Consider the following 21,188-nt stretch of genomic DNA (forward strand, 5'->3'; position numbering starts at 1 on the left):
ATTTTACTTGTTCTAGTGACCCCCCTCATAGCTTCCCTGGCCTACCCCCAGACTGGGAGGAAGAACAAAGTAAGGACCCTTCCATCAGAAAAGTAATAGATTATGTTAAACAAGGTACACAGCCCCCAATAGGTTTGGTTAGGAATGAATCACTTCAGGTGAAGATTTTGTTGAGGGAGTGGGACAAGCTAGAGATTAAACAAGGAGTCTTGTACAGAAGGAGGTTTGATAAGGGAAAGCTCACCCTACAACTTGTCCTTCCCCCAAAGTATCGAACATTAGCCTTGAACTCCCTACACGACGAAATAGGCCATCTAGGAATTGAACGAACCACAGACTTGATTCGTGAGAGATTCTTTTGGCCTTTCCTAGCTAAAGATGTGAAAATCTATGTTGGGAGTTGCGGTCGTTGTGTGCGCAGAAAAGGAGTCCAAAATTTGAGAAATACTGCCCCCTTAGTTAGTGTGAAGACTAATAGGCCCCTTGAATTAGTTTGTATGGACTATTTGACCCTAGAGGAATCAAAAGGTGGGTACGGGAATATTTTGGTTATCACTGATCATTTTACTCGATACTCAGTAGCGGTGCCAACCAGAAACCAGACGGCAACCACTACGGCCAAGGCCCTCTTTGATCACTTTCTAGTACATTATGGATTCCCTGAACGGTTGCACTCTGATCAAGGTAGAAACTTTGAGTCCGAGGTAATTAAGCAACTGTGTAGTTTGGTAGGAACCCATAAATCTAGGACAACCCCCTATCACCCCCAAGGTAATGGCTCTTGTGAGCGGATGAATCGTACACTCCTCGGTATGCTTGGTACCCTCTCTGACGAGAAAAAGAGCGACTGGAAATTGTATGTTGCCCCCCTAATTCACGCATACAATTGCACTAAACATGACGTCACTGGGTTTTCCCCCTTTTATTTGATGTTTGGTAGACACCCCCGCCTTCCCATAGACTTGTACTTAGGACTCCATGCAAAAGATAACTCTTCCTCTAGTGCACCCGAGTATGTCACGCATTTACGAGATCGTCTTGATTATGCTTATAATTTGGCATCAGGAAGAGGTGATGAGATGAATCAGAAAAACAAAACTGCCTATGATAGGAAGCTGAAGGAAAATAAGGTTGTGGTAGGAGATAGAGTCTTAGTTAGAAATGTGGGGGTAAGAGGAAAGAACAAGCTTGGTGACAAATGGGGCAAGGTGCCACATGTTGTCGTGGAGCGCCCCAACATAGACATCCCTGTGTTTAAGGTGCGACCCGAAACAGGAGGTGGTAAGAGCCGAATGCTTCATCGCAATTTATTGCTCCCCTGTAACTTTCTGCCTAAGACTGCACCCCCTCCCAGGCCCCCTCCCCCTAGACCTGTAAGGAAAACCCCTCCCGCCCCTGTAATTGAGATTGAGCAAGAGCCCGGCCCATGTGATGAGAATGACATTGATGTTGTCGTTTGGGATGTCCCTGTGGTAGATACAAGTGAAAATGAGGTAGATATTGTGAATCCGAATGTTGAGGAAAATGATAGTAATTTGACGCCCCTGAACCCCGCCCCAGAAGAAACAGACCCTGTAATTTTAGAGAACGATAATGACCATGTTAGCACTGCTAGTGAAGATAGCAGTGATGCTAACAGTGATATAGTTGATATAGAGGACCAAGAGGAAGATCCTACCCCCGATACATGCCCCGCCCTAACTGGTGAGGAGCAAGAGGCCGCCTCCATGTTTGAGGAAGATTGTCCTCCGAGACGATCGCAAAGATGCCCGCGCCCACCAAATAGGCTAGCATACTACCAGAGCCAAATAGTACAGCCAATCAATAATAGCAAGTATGGATGGTCCATGATGTATGTTTTGCTGTTGCTAGTGTTTGTGAAATTTATATTTTTGTTATTTACACCAACTGAGATCATTGCGAGTATGATGTTGATGTTAGTGGTGCTTCTGTTATCAACTCTGCCAGCAACCCGTGACATGGTTGCACCAGTTTTTAGTGTAAGGAAAAATATTGACCAGGTGTGATTACATGATGTTAGAAGAAATGTAAATATGAACTTTGGTATGGATGAGAAAGCCACTCATTCTGTATTTTAATTTGACAATTGATTTTGATACTTTAGTATTGATACAAGTACTAATAACCTGTTTTTAAGAGTGGGGATACTCCACCCTTAGCTGTTTGTATATGGTTTGTGGCTCAATGAGTTCCACACATGCATTAATTGCACCATAGTATTATTGTTATAATGTGCACATACAGTGACACATCTTCTATCTCTGATTTCTTTGTGAGGAAATCATACAAATTATTGTTTTGTTTGAGGTTAGAGAGTATGAAGCTTTCTAGATTGCAAGGAATTGAAACATTCACATAAAATAGAGATAATCACTTATATTTTATGTGAAGGTTAAGATGTTTTAGTTGTGTTTTTTTGGAGACATTTGGTTGATTGGTAGGGAAGAAGTAGTAAAATAGATGTAGTTCTTATTATACATTGTGTATCTTTGCACTAATAGATACAGTCATAAATGATGTATACTATGATATATTGTACTTTGATACAATATCGCTTGATTTAAATTTGTTTGGGAATCTGAGGATATACCGACATGATATTATTTTGTGTAATTATTTGCATTCTAGCTATGCATTTGATTTATTTTAAGTTTGCACCGACGTTTTTGTAGATGGATTTGTAGAGAATTAGAGATGGAGTTTAATCTCTGTTGTTATGTAATAGGATATGACTTGTGTACTAGGATACTTTGGTCATAAAGTATAATTGTGTTTTATGCTATTGCCTTCATATCTTGTATATGAGCGCAGTAGGCATCAATTGAGTGTTGTAGTAGTAGTTTAGATGTCATTTGGTAAACCCTAAGTTTCTAGGAAAGACAATTGTACTTATTAGTCCTGAGATAAATTGTGGTGTGTTTTTTTATATTCCATATTTGGGGAATGGCGAGGTCGCCATTCAAGTGGCCAAGGGGAAGATGTAGCGAAGTAGAGATATCTCCCTTTAAACCAGGTAACCCCCACCCCTCTCTCTCTTTTATTGCATCATCCTCTCGACTGGAGGTCAGCAAACTACAGTGAGACGATAACCTCTCTCTCTCTCTCTTTCTCTTTCCCTCTCCTATTTCATCATCTTTCTTCCTAACTGAGGTCAGCGAACTACAGTGAGATGATACCTGGTCATTTTCCACTGGTCCAAAGATTCCAAGAATAGGATGTTAGTAGACAAAGCCCATATTCAACCAGTGTTTGTGTTGACTGATTATGAACAGGCAAATAGTGGGAAAACAGGCAAATTAATTATCCCTCTGCATACCAGTTTGAGCTGGAAGACAAAACATTTGTTTTCTTGGTAAAGGAGCTGAGTCACCAAAGAAAGTAGTAGCAGGAATATCCACAACTGACCAATGAGCATTTGTATTTTCTACTCCTTCCCCTTATTTTTACTTTTGCCCAATTAGAATGTTAGGACTAATGGTCTAGGAACACTGTTTGAGTGTCCATCAAGTATTATACCCGCCCAGTCACCTACAGTAATAATAATGAAATAGTTAAGTTTAGGGTAAGAATATTTTGTAGGAGGAGATCTCAGAATCGAGATTGTGAATATGTAATTAGGTATAAAACCCCCATCCCCTGCATGAAATCCTCACTTGGAACCCCCTCACTTGGAACCCCCTCACTTGGAAACCCCCACCTGGAACCTCCTCATCCGAAACCCTTCTCCTGCTAATACATCTTTAATAATCATCAATGCTTCAAATATCGAGTATACAACATACTTCAAGATTTGGACTTTGGAGAAATATCAGCGAGTAACAGTGTAGACACTTCGAGAGGTTGAGGAAATTCTGAAATACACCTTCCGTATTTTAAAGTCAACTCAATGTCAACTTCGGCTCAAGGCATTTGGGAAAGTGTGTGTTCCACGCTATAAAAGAACTGTATCCAGCATAGTATAAAGTCACGTCCAGCTTCGTTCCCGTACCCGTCAAGCTCCAGTCCCGCCAAGTCAAGTCCAGCTTTGTTCCCGCCAAGTCAAGTTCCTCCAAGTCAAGTTCCTCCCAGTCTCGTCCAAGTTCGTCCCAGTCGCATCCCGTTCCAAGTCAAGTCCTCGATCGAAATATCAGCGAGCTAAGTGGCCATAATTACTAACTTCATTTCCATTAACCTATCCCTTCCCCTTCCCCATTAGACTGTAACTAATTAAGTAAGAATTAAGTCGCTCTTTAACTCTTAAGAATACTTTGCAATTATATTTATTGCAACATTTATATATAAATTGTATTATTTCTATTATTTTGATTTGATGGATGAGATTTGTCATTCATATTAATTAAATAATTACCAAGTGACATCGTAATTCAAATCGTGTCCAAGCACTTTATTTCTGGATTTGTCTCTTTGTATTTTATATTTTAATAATATAATATCATACACTGACACAGTGGTCTATTTGAGACTAACCCACCCCCGAGTGAAAGTCATATAGCTAGCGGACCAATACAAAAACCTGATTTCACTCGGAGCTCGATTCTATTATTTCATCATAATAGAAGACGGCGTGGCGTGGCCGTTAGACATGCATGATCATTCTAAATTTTCTTTTGACAGAGGTTAACAAAAATCTAAATTATAGTGTATAACAAAGAGTTAGAGAACAGAACATCAAGTGGGGTGGGTGTGAGAGAGGGTTGTGTCACCTTCTTTTTCACGTTTCCTTCCCAGTATGCCTAACTTTTTCTACCTTATCTTCGTTTCCTTCTTTTTTCTTCTCTTTGTATTACTTTGCGCAGTTTGATTTGGGGCACATGAATTATGAGGCTACGCCAGTGATATTGCGGTACAGCTATGTTGTTTGTATTACAAACTTTATGATTTGTAATTTCAATATTTCTTTTAATGCAAATTGTGAAATAGAGCAAGCCTAACCTGAGAATTATACTAATTCCTTGTTCTTTCTTCTTGCCTCTTTGTTTTTTTATTTTTGTAAATTTTAGTAAAATGTTTCATTATACTTTCTTCTTTTTTGATTTATGACTTTTCAGTTCCGAGGCTTCCCGGTTTGATACTGAAGCCATCTCAAGAAGGTGCAAATTATTTGTTTTAGTATAGGTGAAATTTATGTATGATATGACATTTTAAAAACATTTTATTGATTGTATCACTGCTACTCAATGTGCTAGTTTTTACTATTTGCCGTCACAAAACAGATATCTGAAGGAGACGGGATGATACAGTTAACAACTCAATTATTAATACCCCTTGTAAATTTGATATTTTTGTGTTTTTAGTAACTCAAGAAGGAAAGGTAGACCGGATGAATTAAGGCCTTTGTTTAATACTTTTAGATGTAAGCTTTAAGACGTCACATTCTCAAGAAACTTACATATGAATAAGTCAATTTTTCATACGCTTTTAAAAAATAAAAAACTTGGTAAGAGTATATATGAAGATAAAGTTGAGTTCTGGTCATGCGATTGCATTGTTAAAGAAACAGTGTGGAATCGATCATGTAGCATAATAATTATTGGTGTGTACTGCAAGTCTCTGGAATCATCAAAATGATAAGAAATTTAGCCATATCTTGGTAAAGGTACAAGCACTGTTTTCACAGAAAGATTTATATGGGAATACACATGTGGCATAAAAATCCGTCCCGATTTTTATGCTGTTACATGCCATATGTAGAAAATCAAGGCATTTGAAGAGCCATGCTTTTCAAGGAACATTTTTAATCTGATGCTCTTCCACACTTGCAGAATATCAATATTAACGCTCACGAATTATTTTTCATCTCTCCCAAAACTCAACCTTCCCTTTAAGACTGGATCAAAAGAAGAGCGGGGTCAATCGTGCTCAAGAATATCCACATCAAAAATGCTTGTAGTATGTCTATGGTAACACTCGATAAACATGCCGCTAGCTGAGATTGGCATCTTTTACCCATCATATATTTTTATCACTGAAGCGAACTAAAACAATGATTATCATATTGATCGCCTGAACCCAAAGGCAAATACGTAATTAGAATACAATCATATGGACCGCCCAATTACACTTAAGAATACGCTTGAAGTCAGAGAGAGCAGGATAGAGAGTTAGAGAGGGGAGGGGAATGGAGGAAGGGAAAGAGGGGGAGGGGAGGAGAAATAGAGAGAGAGAGAGAGAGAGAGAGAGAGAGAGGAGGGGGGAATGGAGGAGTGATGGATATAGAAAGATACTGGGGAGAGAGAACAAAAAAGGAGTGTGTGAGAGAGAAAAGAAGAGAGAGAGAGAGAGAGAGAGAGAGAGAGAGAGAGAGAGAGAGTTTGGGAGAATGAGAGGCATAGAGAGAGAGAGAGAGAGAGAGAAAGAGAAAATGGGAGATAGAGAGGGAGATGGGAAGGGGTGAGAGATAGAGAGAGTGAGAATGTGGATGGGGGAAATTATTCTTAAAATGCGAACCAACCCTTAAGGGGACTCGGTAACATTGTTCAGATGAGAGAAATGGTACTACGGTAGTGAACGTGAACGCTTTGACAAATTCGACCCACTTTGATTAAATTTGATACCTTCCAAAGTTTAAACTTTAAAGCTAATGATTACGACCTACGAGCCGGACTTTGTTGCGTGAAAAGTACCCCTTTACCGGAGATTTTGGAAACGTGAATGCGGTCCCTCCGTTCCAGGAGTGGGGGGGGGGGGGGGGGGGGGGGGGGTATCAGTATCATGAGAACGTCATAACATTTCAGTTCGTGGACATCACATGGAAACGCGTTTCTATGTGATTTACGAAGGTTTCGACAAACTGGCCCTGGTATCACCGTTTCATTTCGAATAAAAATTGGCTTAATTTGATACTGGATTGAAGACTAGATGGGTTGCTCAAAGAAGCAAAATAGACATTTGTTTTAGATGTTTCAAATGAATACACGTTTATCCAGCGATGAGCTATTAAATACATCTGTTATTAAGGCCTAAAAAATGTATTGCCCTTTGCGACCGACTGTTTTTTTACCGTTTTTTTTAGAAGAAATGTATTAAAGATTCAAAACTGAGAAATATCAGCCCAAAAAGGGAGTTAAAAAGAAAATGTATTAATAACAAAAGTAAAAATTCTGACCGACTGACCCATGTTTTGGCACCTAAAGGGCAATACAACATTTTTGTTTAGGCCTAGTAGTCTGAATTTAAAACTGCATAAAAGGTCAGTCAACGGATTGGCCTGCCCGACATAACAACACGTAATCCATGCAATATCCCGGTTCACTAACATATATAAATAATGTCATGTAACTATGTTTCTCTCCTGGGGACCTAGTGACGAGTGGTTCCATTTACCTGATATTGGATACTCGGAATCCAGTCTACATATATTACTTGTTACTATGTCGGGCAAACCTCGGACAAGCTTTCAGGTTTTCAAGAACAACCTTTCTTCAAACAGTATGCATGAAATTTGGATGTGTAAGTAAACCCGTCCTTTTGGATTCTAAGCATTGAAATACAATAATTTCCCAAACAGGTGAATGCAATAATTCGTATTACGAGACACTTTCAGCGAAGACGTTTTGTATTCAAATTTGACTACAGTATGTAAAGGGTCTATGAAGTCTTCTGCATGTATTTTAATATTGACTTTTTTCATAGCTGCTACCACCCTCCCCCAAAATGCAAACATTAGCAAATAACAGTCCTAGACAGGAAGTCTATGCTTGAAAGAAAAAAAAATGTAGAAAGCAAATATTGAATCGATCGTGAAGTATCATGACTCTTTCATCCAGAGTAATTGAACGGAATGAATATCAAACAGTATCGGAAAATGTCTTATCAGTTTTATGGTTTTATCAGTATTTGGTCTTTGCTTTGCCACTTCATCGGTCAGCTGATCGCCCGACGCGTGCTCTTCATGACGAAACAATGGGATCGCTGAAGCGTGGAAGCACACGCGAACACACCGCGGCACGCACCTGCACCTGTTCCGGCACATTCCGATGCCTATTGTTCGGTTGAAGAGGGTTAGTCTTGGTGGTCAGACTTTGGTAGCGTCTTATATTAACAGACTGATAAGTTTGGTTTGCATTGAATGATTGCGAACATTAAAGGTTACCCCACTTTTAAAGACAGATGAGATTCGGGGGAGGGATGTTTGTGTGTGTATGTAGGGAGGCGGGGGGGGGGGGAGGGGGAGGGGGCAGGGGCATATAGTCAAGCCGAAATATGCATTTATTTAATACATGCGTGTGTCCCCAGCCCTTCCCCCTTTTTGTTTTGTTTTTGCTTTGTTTTTGTTGTTGTTCTTTTTGTTTTGGTGTTGTTTCTGTTTTGTTGTCTTTTGTTTTCTTTTGTTCTCTTTTTTTTTTGTTGCTTGGTTTGTTTGGTTGTTCGTCAGAGCTGTAGGACACACAAAGTTCCTCTGGTGAAATAATCAGAGATCCGCCACTGCAAAAGAAGAAAAGAAAGATGTAGTGAATTAGATCTAACATGGCCCGAAAGAATAATTTGAAGGAAGGATAGAAAGAATAAGTTTGGAAAACTTTGCCTATAGCCGTGTCTTAAGTGTTACTCTAATAGTATTTAGAACCGTTCAATACGCTGTCAGGTTTCATAAAGACTGTCATATTTGCCTTTTTTTGTTATTGTTTCAGTTTTGACTAAAATCAATAAATACATAAAAAAACAGAACTATATATCGAGCGAGAAGAAATGTAGGCCGATTTAAGTTTTTAACTTTAATTAAATTCAGATCTTTTTTACTTTAACGGTCTGAATATTGAGACCACGTTGACAAGGTAGTCTACCTGACTACTGGCACTTCGCCAGGTAAACTAAAAGAAGAATTAAAACTTTTTTATGTGTGTCAAACCTTTGTACGCGGTGCACGCGTGTCATGCACTTCTTTGACAGACCATGCAACAGCTGTTTGAAAACACAAAAGGAACGATTACTTTTCTTTTGGTCCGAAGCAAATCTCGAAGGTCGGCCATTGTGTGATTATTCCTTTTTATTTCTTTTAAAGCGTCTCTAAAGTAAATATTAATGAGAAGAGAACTCAGCAAGGGGCAGGCTCCACAAACGGGCTTGTGCAAGCATAAACTTTTGGTAAGAAATTGCGATGCAGTTTTTGTTCCACCCCTTTTCCGATATTCTAAAGGGAGAGCGTCTCCGACGAGAGAAGGCCACGGGCGCTGCTTATTTTGGCTATTATTCTTTCAAAGGTCCAACAGGTTGTACTTGTTCGTACCTATAATGGCGTCGACATGAACCGTTCAAATCACTTGAATAAACACCGTCTTTTCAAAAGATAAACATCTTGCCCCTAAAAAGGTAGTGTGGAGCAGATTGCATACCACCATATGCCAAGTCTAGTCTAGGGAGTCTAGAGGGGGCTAGCGACTCCTGTTTGACTCCTTTAATCACAAGGAGAAAATCATTTACATTTAATGAAGTCATAAAAGGAAAGAAAGAAGATTAGATCTCGAAGAATGGATATTAACTGATTCATTTTTTACCTTTGTCATATTCATAAATGAAAATATCAATTTTGTTGATTGCCAGATGGCCGAGTTGTAAAAGAAATCTTATTCAGGTTTGAGAAAGTTACAATTATCCATTGCTATTAACTTCCATGGCATGCAATAAATGTCCATCTCATCATAATGCTTTAGGATATGTAGGAATATAATTTAATGGTCTTATATCACCTGCTCTGCGATGATGATAGTATGGCATGGCACTTATTTGGAAGAACCATCGGTTTCATTAAAAGAGAAAAAAGTTCTAAAAGTATAGTTCTTCCTTCTCCATGTGTTCAGGCGCGGTTATAGAAACATAACTTTTATATATTTTTGCGGGCATTTTGGGAACTTACATGGGCTTACGGGGACTGTGGTTCTTGTAATCGTGTTATTCATGTGCCTCGTTGAATGCATTTTAAATCGAGATTTTTTTGTGCGGGGGGGGGGGGGGGCTTTAGCACGTCTCCCCTTAGAACATTTACGACTTTCAATTCTACTTCTTTCTCAATCTCTTTCAAAATACGATTCGTCCGCTTCCCTGCATTGATCCTAACGGCAAAACATTACAAACTTTTCGTGACTATTTGACGGCCGATTTATTAATCTGACCCGACCTACAAAGCTAATACAATCCTACAGTAGACATCAAATACATGCTAAAGGACACTAGGGCATCTTGAAGGCGAACATCTGTAGATTTAAGCAAACCCTTCAACATTGTGACCCGGTGTCAAGTGTTTTGGGACACCTAACCCTGCAGTGGTCTGTTGAAACAAGATAAAGGCACAGAAGTCGCGAGCGTGGCATGGCACGCGCCCCTATTAAAATGTAAACATAAATTCCAAGGGCGTTTCAGACTAGGGGTGGATTACGCATTCATTGCTGAGGGAGGGGCACTAGAATGTTTTGTCGTAGATTTCTCTCAAAAGCAATTAAACAAAAAAAGATAATTAGATGATCACCACCTTTTCCATTTCCATTATCAAGTCTAAACTAATTCTGACAAAACAAAACAAAATCTCACATTTCCCTGAGGAGGGTAAATAGTTTTGGCGGGCGGGGGCGACGGGCAGGGGCGGGGGGGGGGGTATCTTTGGATCTGCTTCTATAGTCGGCGTAGACTTAACTTCGTGAAGATAATATGATTGCACTGCATTACATAGTTTGGAGATTATTGGCGGTATATTTTCCATCTATCTTTTGGAATCACTTTTGTTCAGAAATACAGCGTGTCCACACACAAAACAATTTATCGCGAAACTCTATAACGATACGTCGTATAAAGAATCATCGTGTAAATTCCAGGATGTCCACACACAAGAAACGTCGTCACTAAAGAATCATCGTATAAAATGCCCCCTGTCCACACACAACATTTTCCGTGATTCTTTATAGAGTTTCGCGATAGTGATAAGAGGTCTGGTCTCATTTCGCTCGAGGTCACGTTAAGCCCCGCCCAGTTAGTTACACTAGTTACACTCCCCCAGGGGGTCCCCTGTCCACACACAACATTTCCGTGATTAGGCGTGATTCTTTATTGAGTTTCAGTTCGAAACGATGCCCAAACCTGCGTTTCGTTAGACTAGTTTCGTTATACGACGTATCGTTAGTGAGCGTCCACACCTACAATTTTGGTCGTAAAACTATCGCGAAACGGTATCACTATCGCGAAACGGTATAGCTAATCATGATTAGTCACGGAAAATGTTGTGTGTGGACAGGGGTATAGGGAATTCTAATTCTATACTTCATCTCTCCACTTTCGCCATTGATACCTTTTCTTCACCGCCCCACCCCACCTCTCTTCAATATTTATGCTCTTCACTGGGTCTTACTTATCGCTCTATTTTTGTTTCGATTTTACCCTCTATTTGCCGGAAATAAATCATTTTTATAACCCCCATCCACCATCTTCTTCTTCTTATTCCCACTCTTCCGACACTATAACCCATCTCATAAATCCTTCACCTCCACAAAATCTTTCTCCGAACAAGGGACTCCCACATCCAAACATTACGTCAACCTTCGTTACCATAGCAACTCACCGCCAAGACATGTACATTTTCCCTACCGCTATGTTACCCGCAGTCAAACCGTGGCTTCTTCGAACATTTTCATGTTACGCGTTCTTTGTGCATAATCCCAGGAATGTTCTTTGTGTAAATTCGAAACCATCGCACAAAGAACGCACATTGTGCGCTTGCTCGCCACTGCACTGCGCTGCGAAGTTTTTTTTTCGACTCATGTGCAGATAAAAAAAATATACAAAAGGCGACTGGCGGGAAAGCTACATAATAACATGACTCTGTTGTTGTTTGGTGAAGCCCTTTTGTGCGTGTTTAGACCACCTCTCAGAAAGACGAACAAAGCTGGAAAGGAGCCAGCTTAAATCTAAAAATATCAACAAAGAAATCGATAAAGAAATAGGAAAGAACTGCTGCTGATCCGGTTTTGACAAAGAAATAGCTTGAACCTGCGCTGAACCAAAAAATCATAATGTCACTTTGAAATAACAATACTGGCTGTATTGGCATTTTGAATTGGATATGCTTTGGTAGTTCTATTGTGAGCAACATCTGTCGATATTATGATGTATAATAATTAACGTGCCATTTTCACCTATTCGTCAATGGGCCTTTATTATGATTTTTTCATGTATTTCCCATTCTATTCTTCTTACATTGCTCTTTCATTCTCCTAATTGCTTTAAATCTTTTGTCAGTTTGCCATGCCATTCTTATATCTTAATGATACACGTTTTGAAATAGCTTTACATTTTACGTAGATATAGGGTATTTTATCAACTAAAATAGATTCTTTCCTTTTTAATTCAGAAAATTGATCAGATCCATTATAAGACAGATTGAATGAAAGACCCTTAAAGCATGCCTAGGAAAAATTGGGTTTCAAACTTTTTCGAGATATATCGAATTCCTCTTTTATTTTCACGGCGAATGGGGGGGGGGGGGTGGGTAGGCAGAGGTAGCGCCCACCTGTACCCCCATCTTTAACACCCTCTCCCTCTACAATAAAATGAAATACAATTTAAAGAAATAGCGATTTATCAATCCAGTACAGGCACTAGAAACCAATTATATATATTTCTTATCGTACATTTCCATATTATTGTACTGAATCAACTTTAAAATTGGATGCGCTCTTTGGATAACCTCTTCTCCCCTCTCTACACAAGATGGAACAAAAACGTGTAAATACCGATTTAATCGTCACTGATTTCCCAAGAAACCCACCAGGAAGTTTGAGCGACATCTTTGGAACAAATCTTGAGCAGTTGGATATAGATCGGAACATAAAAAGCAGAGGGGCAGTTACATGATCGGTGCTTCAATGTGTTTAGTTTGTTTCTTTGTCTTGCTGGCAAATCGAATTTCCTCCAACGCGTCCAAGAAAAATTTGGAGGTGCTCTTCTGGGAATCGGGAATGGTTGTTGCAAGGATTGGAAAGTTAACGGTACCTGCGTTATCATTCTTTCTATACCCAACTCTCTTTTCTCTCTCTTTCTTTCTCTCTCTCTCTCTCTCTCTCTCTCTCTCTCTCTCTCTCTTTCGGGAGTCAAGGATTCCCATTTTCTTAAAGACCAGTCTCCGTTAGCAGTTCCATATTAATGATCTACTTTTTGAAGACATTAAAAGCGGAGTTCATTTTCTTTAAAGTCGTCACCCGAAGAAAATTCACAACAACTGATAATTATGGACAAATAATATATGGATGGAAAGATTTCCTCTTGAAAAACACGAATAATTTGCTGAAAAATCATATAGATATAAAGGGAAGGCGTTAAATACAATTGTGTGGCTAGCTGTGGGTCGCATGTGACGTCACGAATCTTGACGCTCTATACGGAGGACCGCTGAAGGCAGAAAATCTGGATCTCAATTTTTTTTTTTGAGAGGTGATTACTGCGGGCCCAAACATATTTTAAAGAGAGAATTTGTTATATTTGATCAGTAAGGTTTTCATTTCGCAATAATATGAACTTTGCATCAATTCAAAACACTTTGGATTCTTCGGGTGAAAAAATAGTTAACATTGGGGTTTCCCTTCTTATAGAGCATATTGGTAAGCGTCTGATCAATCCATTTACTTCTCCCCAAAAAAGTTTAAAAAATGATTGATTTGGTATTTCTTTCTGGAAACAACGTCAACTTCCCCGACTGACAATTTTATTCAATTATCATTCGAAGACAAAAAATAAACCTACATGTACACACGTGAAGTAGTGGCGTATCCAAGATGTGATATTGATTACGTTCCACACGTTGGACACTTCATTTTTTAATTTTTTTTTGTTGGTTTCAGCTGGATGGGGCTTCACTTCAGATGGAGGCAGGGGCTGCGGTCTGTTTGAGTTTGAGTTTGAGTTTATTAACAACAAATATAATAACAAGTAAAACATAATGTATCAATCATGATTACATAAAATATTACAATATAACACAAGATAAATAACATTACACATAAGATAAACATTGTTTTACAAAGTATGTTATATACAAATGAAATAAAATATTGTGTACAAGTGCTAGTCGAGTCCGGATCCCTGTCTTTGGCAATTCTGTAGCACTAGACAAAAGTGTAACAAATTAAACAGCAGTATTAAACTGTTGAACATCTATTTTGAAGAAAAAAAAGAAAAAATCTCCACACGCATCTTTAAGCTGACTTTTGTTTAGACCTAGGTTATTGTATTGTAGTGGATAGTAAATGGGGCTCTTATTCTGAATAAAGAGGAAAGTAGTCGTTCATAATAGCCATCTGTTGCAGATCGCCTTGGCTCGATTTTGTAGGGTTTCTGTTTGCAAACAACACTTTCTGAGTGGAACAAAAACTGTGTAAAATAATGAACTGGACTGAAAAAAGTAAATCTGTAGGGTTTTGATCTTCAAAGCTCTCACTTCTCTCTCTCTCTCTTTCTCTCTCTCTCTCTCTCTGTCTCTCTGTCTTTTTCTCTCTCAACGCACATACTCACAAACGCGCACACACTCTCCCCCCCCCCCCCCCTCTCTCTCTCTCTGGCCGTCTCTCTTTGTTTATGTTACATAATGACGCTGCTTTATGAGAAAAATAAAAGAGTTACCTAATTCTATAGTCTGCAATAATAAATTGTAACAACTTAACACCATGGACAACAATTTTGCTTTTATGCTTTAACCGTCTTCAGAAACAGATTAGGTCTAATTTTTGGATTACTCATAAATCTTCTATCTTTTATAATAAACGATCAGAACAAGTTGAGAGATAGAGAAAGGGAGGTTTCAGAGAAAGGTGCGTACTGGTCATTTGATTAGATTTTAAACGAACCAGTCTGGAATTAATTGAGAAAGGTTTGTATACAATAGGCTAAATACAAGCATTGGTGTATGGGCCGACTGCGAGGCTTTTCGAATGATCAAAGCGATGAACAACTGAGTAATTCTTCCTGGAAAACACTGAAAATCAAACACAAAATGGGTACATGGGACTACATGCACTGTCGAAACTTCTTCGTCGTATTTCGAATACGAGTGAAATTGAAGAGCAGTTCTTATCAGCAGACATTTCTACCATGATATTCTTCCAAATTGTCATGAAGAAAGAGAAAGCTCATCTTTATAGAACTCGATCTTCTTTGTAAGTAATAATTGTGCACGTCACAGATGCGTATGCCTGGTTTATTTATTCAGAGTCTCTCCATGGGGTCTTTGTTCGAAGTGAGACAGCGTGGTCATCCCAAACTATTGTAACAATTGTCATAATTACTTCTTATCAGTTCCGCTGTCACAATAACTATTGTTTGTTAAATTCGTTACTTTATTTGGTTTATTATTATTCCTGTTATCGGCCCGCGTTCTCGCATTGAAAAAGCGACGCTGCACGCGTAGACGCGCGAACCATCTTTTGTCGCAATTTGGCTGTGTTTTGTCATAACACGTGACACACGCTTCTTATTCCCATACACGTAATTTGTGATCCGTGCAAGTTAGAAACAGATTTTTATTTTACACCATACCTTCACAAAGGTAATAGAAATCCGTGCTTCACAATGAAGGCTTTAAGCATCGATGATTTATTTTGGTTTTGAAACAATGCACTGCGGTTAAACAGCGGGGGGAACAGCATTGGTCAATAATAATAATAGTTCGTTCTTATATAGCGCTTTTCAGGACCGAAGGCCCTCTCAAAGCGTTTACAGATCTTACAGTATAAAAGAGCTGCAGAAAAGCAAATCAGATACCCTTTATTTTAATGCATGATATATTTATTTAAAGAGGAAAGAGAGAGAAAGAGAGACAGAGTGAGAGACAGATAGACACACAGACACACAGCCAGACACACACAGAGGGAGATAGAGAGAGAGAGAAAATTTGTTGAGATTCATGAATTAAAAATGGTAGAAGACTTATGACCCCACTGGGAAAACAGAAAATAAAAATAAATCACAATTCCCAACTTTAATAAGGAAAGTAAGTCTTGATTTCGAACTTTATTAAAGGAGTTGAATTGATAAAAGACCAAATTAATTTCTCTGAAGTACAACCTCTTTGTTTACTCAAAGGCTGCGTTTTTCAGTTAGAGGAACACTAAAGGCAATGGATGCTAAAGAAATAAAATGATGCAATATACAACATGCGGGCATAAAATCAAGGTCGACCCCTCAATGTTTTTAAACGAAAGTAAGTCTTTATTTCGAACTTTAAGGAGTTGAATTTATAAAAGACCTAATTGATTTATCTGCAATATTATATCTTTGTTTACTCAAAGGCTGCGTTGTTTTCAGTTAGGGAAACTCTGAGGGCAATGGCTGCTAAAGAAATAAAATGATGTAATATACAACATGCGGGCATAAATCTTGGTCGACCCCTCAATGTTTTTTTCTATACGAAAAATAACAAAAACAGTGCTTCACCAATTATGTTCAGCACTATTTTACAGTTAATCTTATCCGGGAATTCCATGATCTTACTGAGCGAAAACATAAATATCTTATCAAAATCAATACAGACAGACAGACAGACAGACAGCGTTACATACATACATAGAATCTAGATGTTCTGAAATAACTATAGGGCGTACAGAGTAAAGCCACTATCATGCTGACAACAGTTCACTCGGAGTTCTGATTGTTGAACAGGGGGTAATATTGTCATGGAGAAAGTTGTCCCAAGTGGTTTAGTTGTTCCAAATGGTTTAGTTGTCCGTCGGTATTTTACTTTTTTTAAAACTCATGATATAACCTTTTTACATGAAAAAGAGACTGCACTCTTAAAAATACGTGGTCAAAAAATGGTGGTCGTTTTAAAATGTGCATGGTTGACTACCAAAACGTGGTTAAAAACGACCACAACGTGGTCATTTTATGACCACGTATTTTTAAGAGTGTAGTAATAGTATATTAATCAAATTATATTAACTTGATTACATCAAGAAGAGTGATACTAGGGAGAAACATGAGACATCCATAATACAGAGAGAGAGAGGGGGGGGGGGCAGGGGAGTCGGTGATACAGAGAGAGAGAGAGAGAGAGAGAGAGAAAAGACAGTGAAGGGCGGTGTACTTACAATAGGCATGACCTTCAAACCCCTCCTCCATGACCCAGAAAAACTGGTCTGACACCTATCCCCTTGACCCATGCGGGCCTCATCCGCTGCCCCGCCTCCCCCCGGTCAGACCTTTATCGGACCCCCGTATCACCACACAGCTGTTCCAAGTTCAGCCATCCACCTCACCTGACCCCATCATAAAAACATCTTGAACGAAATTCATCCCAAAATACTAAGCATAAAACCACCTGTACAGGGCCACCTAAGGTCATTGTGACGTCACAATACAACTCGCTCTTATTCGTGTACCATTGCTCTCTTGCAACGATTTTTGTATGATGTAAAGATTTCTGAAGTAAAGAAGAAGAGAGATATTGAAAGAGGGGCCCCACCGCGAAGCGACGCATCAAATGGTTTCTTTCTGACGTGCAGAATCTATTCCGTGAAAGTCAAACAGAGTATTTTAATAATAGCAGGAAGTGTGTGCATGGCTCTTTTCTTTTCACCATTTTTTTGTGCCTTTCTTCTTCTTTTTGAACAATTTTGATAAACCCCCTTTTGATCTCTCTCTCCCTTTTCATGACGAAGTCACGCAGGGAGATCAAACACACGACCCCATGCCTCAAATTGGCTGTCTCCACCTCTCTCCTTTTCTCCCTCTCCTCCCCTCTGTCTCTCTTTCTACCTGACAAAAAAGAAATATTTCCTTGAGGGCTAATATGGGCTTTTTATTCCACCTGAACAGAATTGAATCAAAATCATGAAAAGGTACTGCTTAATGCCCCCAAGCAACATTTCTTTTACTCACGCCATGGAAGGTGGGCATTGGAAACAGAGAAGAATAGTTTTGACAATTTGGCAGACGGTTGATATCCGTTCCATTGTGCAAGAAAAAAGTTCAAGTTCTCTCTTGTCAGGAGGGTGGTTGCATTGTGACGTCACAGAGGCGCCGTTTAAGGTGGAGACACAGGTTGGATTTGCGGGTTTGGGATGATGTGATTATGTTCATTGCTTTGAGCTTCCTATACCGCAAGAAATCAGATAATATTGTTCTTATGTTTGTCATTTTTAGGAACACGACAGAAGAAGTAGAAGAAAAAGAAAGGGAGGAGAAGAAGGAGGAGGATAAGAAAAACATTATTGTACTCTTGCGGTTTCCATCGCTTACACTTGCTCAATAAGTTCATTTTCATCATCATTTCGATACATCTGTCAACTTTCGAATGAGTTACATGAAAATAATCACACCGAACAGTAAATGGAAGCGTTCCCCTTGCTCACTAGATTGTAATTATCAAGAGCAATTTCTTCATGATTTATAGCAGATGGGAATTTCGAATCTTTCTAACCATGCTATTAACCTTCTCAGTTCCTTGCATTTAAGGTGAATGTATTGATTGAAAATGTTTTAAAAAGGGAAATATACATTTGTGATTTTTCTTTTTTAGTACAGGGCAAATAGGACGTATCGCTGGATACATCATAGCGTTGTCAATGTGTGTTTGATTGATAGCACCTTAAACATGTCATCATTTTCTTGTTTCTAAATGTTTTTTTTGCTCAAACTTTCACTTATCTGTTTCTTTCATTTTTTCTGCTTCTTTTAAAACCAACTCAATATCGGGTTGTACTTTCCCTTTAAATGTCAGGCGCCTTATCAGGTACATGTAGCTCGGCTATTGTCGGGATAATAATAGTCCAGCGCTTAAAATTCGAATATTCGTTATAAAATTATTATTATTATTTTATCCTTTGTCATTGGTTTTGGAGGGCACAAGAGGGATGAGATGCGAGGAAGCAAAGCGATCAATCTGGGAGTATTATATTATTCAATATTCAATATCATTACAAGTCGAATAAATCATTTCGATACAGCATAAGAAAAGAATGGATAATGGCCTTAATAGCTACAATTGTTAGAAGATAATATTTAGTCTAGACCATATGGTCCGAGGGAGGACCTGCAATTTATTTCAATGATTAATTTGAGATTGATGAAAAATTAATCTCTATAGCAATTCCTTTGTTCGCGACGACCCATCCACAATGTAATTCAAGATCATCTCTTACTTAACTCAACTTCCAATTGTCTATTTTTCGCCATTCTTGTCGGTGAAATAAACAACGACGCCGCGTTTAAGTAAACACAATCGGAAAACAAATAAAGAAGATACAATTAGCTTTGATGGATAATGTAGGGTTTCTATTGTTCGATCACAAGTAAGATTATTTTGCCCGCCTCTTTAGTGGGCCACAGACTGTGACCTGTTTATTTACCTAAAGAAATTAAGGGACTGTTAATGTCACACTCGATAATCTATTCGCTCTTTTCTCCTTTTTTCCCCACAAATATGGATAAATTCAAAGAATGGCGAAAAACCGACAGCTTGCGGTTTTGAGCAAATGGCAATCAGTTTACAAAGTTTCTTTCCTTTCTCTCGAAAGATATTGATGCCAGGTTTTTCTTTTTAAAATATCGTGTCACTGACCGTAATGATGGACCTCGCAGTTTGCCAGTGTAACATGGGTTCAGCCATTGGGAGAGAGGGCGGGGCGAAGACTGGTGCCTTGGGGCGGCACCAATTTTATTTGGTGGATGCAATGGCTATTGATAATGGGGAGTGTACTTGATGTGTCATATTATATCATCTTTTTTGTTTCATTGCATCTCTTTTTTCTTCTCTTTACCTTTCTCTATTTTTCTCTCTTTTGTCGCCATTTTGATAGGGGAAGGCGCCCATGTGCCCTGCCCGTGAACTCAATGGATGGAAGTAAACGGGGTCAAGTTCGGGCGTGGTCATCTTCTATTGCCGGTCGAAGACCCTTGACCACTTTACCAAACCCTAAATCTAACACTAACATACAAGCCAATTGCAAACCTAACCTTATCCTATAAGATGGCAGCGTTTGTGTTTTGTCGGGCCTTAGCTGGCAGAGGTAGATTTCGATGAAATATATTGTTGTGGTAGTGGTAAGGTGATGGTTGTGGTAAGGTGGTAGGTAGCGATAAAGATGTTGATGCCAATAAGGGAAGTTAGCTTTGATATGAAGTTCAATTAGAGCAGAAACTCAAAACGCGTCTTGAGATTTTCATATATCCATTCAAGAAATTAAAAAATTAATCAACAGAGAAAATGGCAATTTTGAAATATGGAACAAATGGGAAAGTAACTGTTGTTTGCCACTAATCACAGAGACATCACCGTTCAGCCAATTTGAAGAGCCCATACCTATTGTGACGATAACTTTCAAAACTTCAGGACCGTGCCATTTTTGTCCGATTTCATTCAAACTTTCACCAGGCTACTTCTCTGATTTCTCTGTTTACCTCTATAATAGTTTGCTATCAAGGTCATATTTCCCTTTAACCCTAACCCTAACCCTATACGTTTGACGAAATAAAGCCCGGAACAAAATGATGTCGGGTCAAATGGCAAGGACATTACAAAAGTTGTACCAGCAACTCCCAAGATAACCGGTAAATCGATTATAGAAACGAGTTCACAGTTTAAACATAGTTTACCAATTGTAAATTACACAATGAGAATGACAGGAGCGGAAACTATTGATGAATTTCCCAAATCTTCTTCTCCCCCCCCCCCCTTTTTTCTTCCTATTCTTCCAGTTCAGTCTCGTTCCATAATAGATTTTCAGTCTTTGAAATCTTCTCTTTTCAAGTTCGTCTGCAACATATGGTTTACCATTATTATTACTTGTATGAATATGACAGGTGAAATATTAAAAGCGCCATCATTTTGTTCTTTTTCATTATATTATAATCCGGTGTTTGATGCACAAAAGCAAATTACAACAGCACGAGAATGGCATTCTGTTGCATGAAGAGGAGACCAGAAGGTTTTTGTTGTGTCATGAAATCGTCAAGGTATGGTGGGTTCAAATAAAAGAAGAGAGAACAAAAAAAGAAAAAAGGGAATAATGGAATGAAATGTAGGTTAAGGTTACGGACAAGGTGCCAGACGGGCTCCCGTGAAGAGAAAGGGCGGGAAATAAAAGCTTCTTTTAGGTAAAATAGTTTACTTTTCTCATCTGGTAAAAAGGAGACTCGGGGCACGCGAAAGGTAGCTTGCATTCCATAGGTCTTTAACTTAAATTTGTTAGTCTACA

The 21,188-nt window shown here is 38.9% G+C and overlaps 1 long non-coding RNA gene across 2 annotated transcripts; it reads right to left on the reverse strand.

Annotated features, from left to right (window-relative positions):
• Positions 1-2,956: 2,956 nt before the first annotated feature.
• LOC115923033 lies at positions 2,957-14,476 on the reverse strand. Of its 2 annotated transcripts, none has more exons than XR_004063731.1 (2): positions 14,438-14,476; positions 2,957-3,055 (listed from the first exon to the last, which is right to left on the reverse strand). It is a non-coding gene; the product is annotated as an uncharacterized LOC115923033 (long non-coding RNA). The 2 variants fall into 2 exon arrangements; XR_004063732.1 differs by lacking the exon at positions 14,438-14,476 and adding an exon at positions 3,112-3,484.
• Between the last annotated feature and the right edge of the window lie 6,712 nt (positions 14,477-21,188).

Source organism: Strongylocentrotus purpuratus, unplaced genomic scaffold, assembly GCF_000002235.5.
Source record: "Strongylocentrotus purpuratus isolate Spur 01 unplaced genomic scaffold, Spur_5.0 spur5_scaffold_13, whole genome shotgun sequence".
NCBI classification, from domain to species: domain Eukaryota; kingdom Metazoa; phylum Echinodermata; class Echinoidea; order Camarodonta; family Strongylocentrotidae; genus Strongylocentrotus; species Strongylocentrotus purpuratus.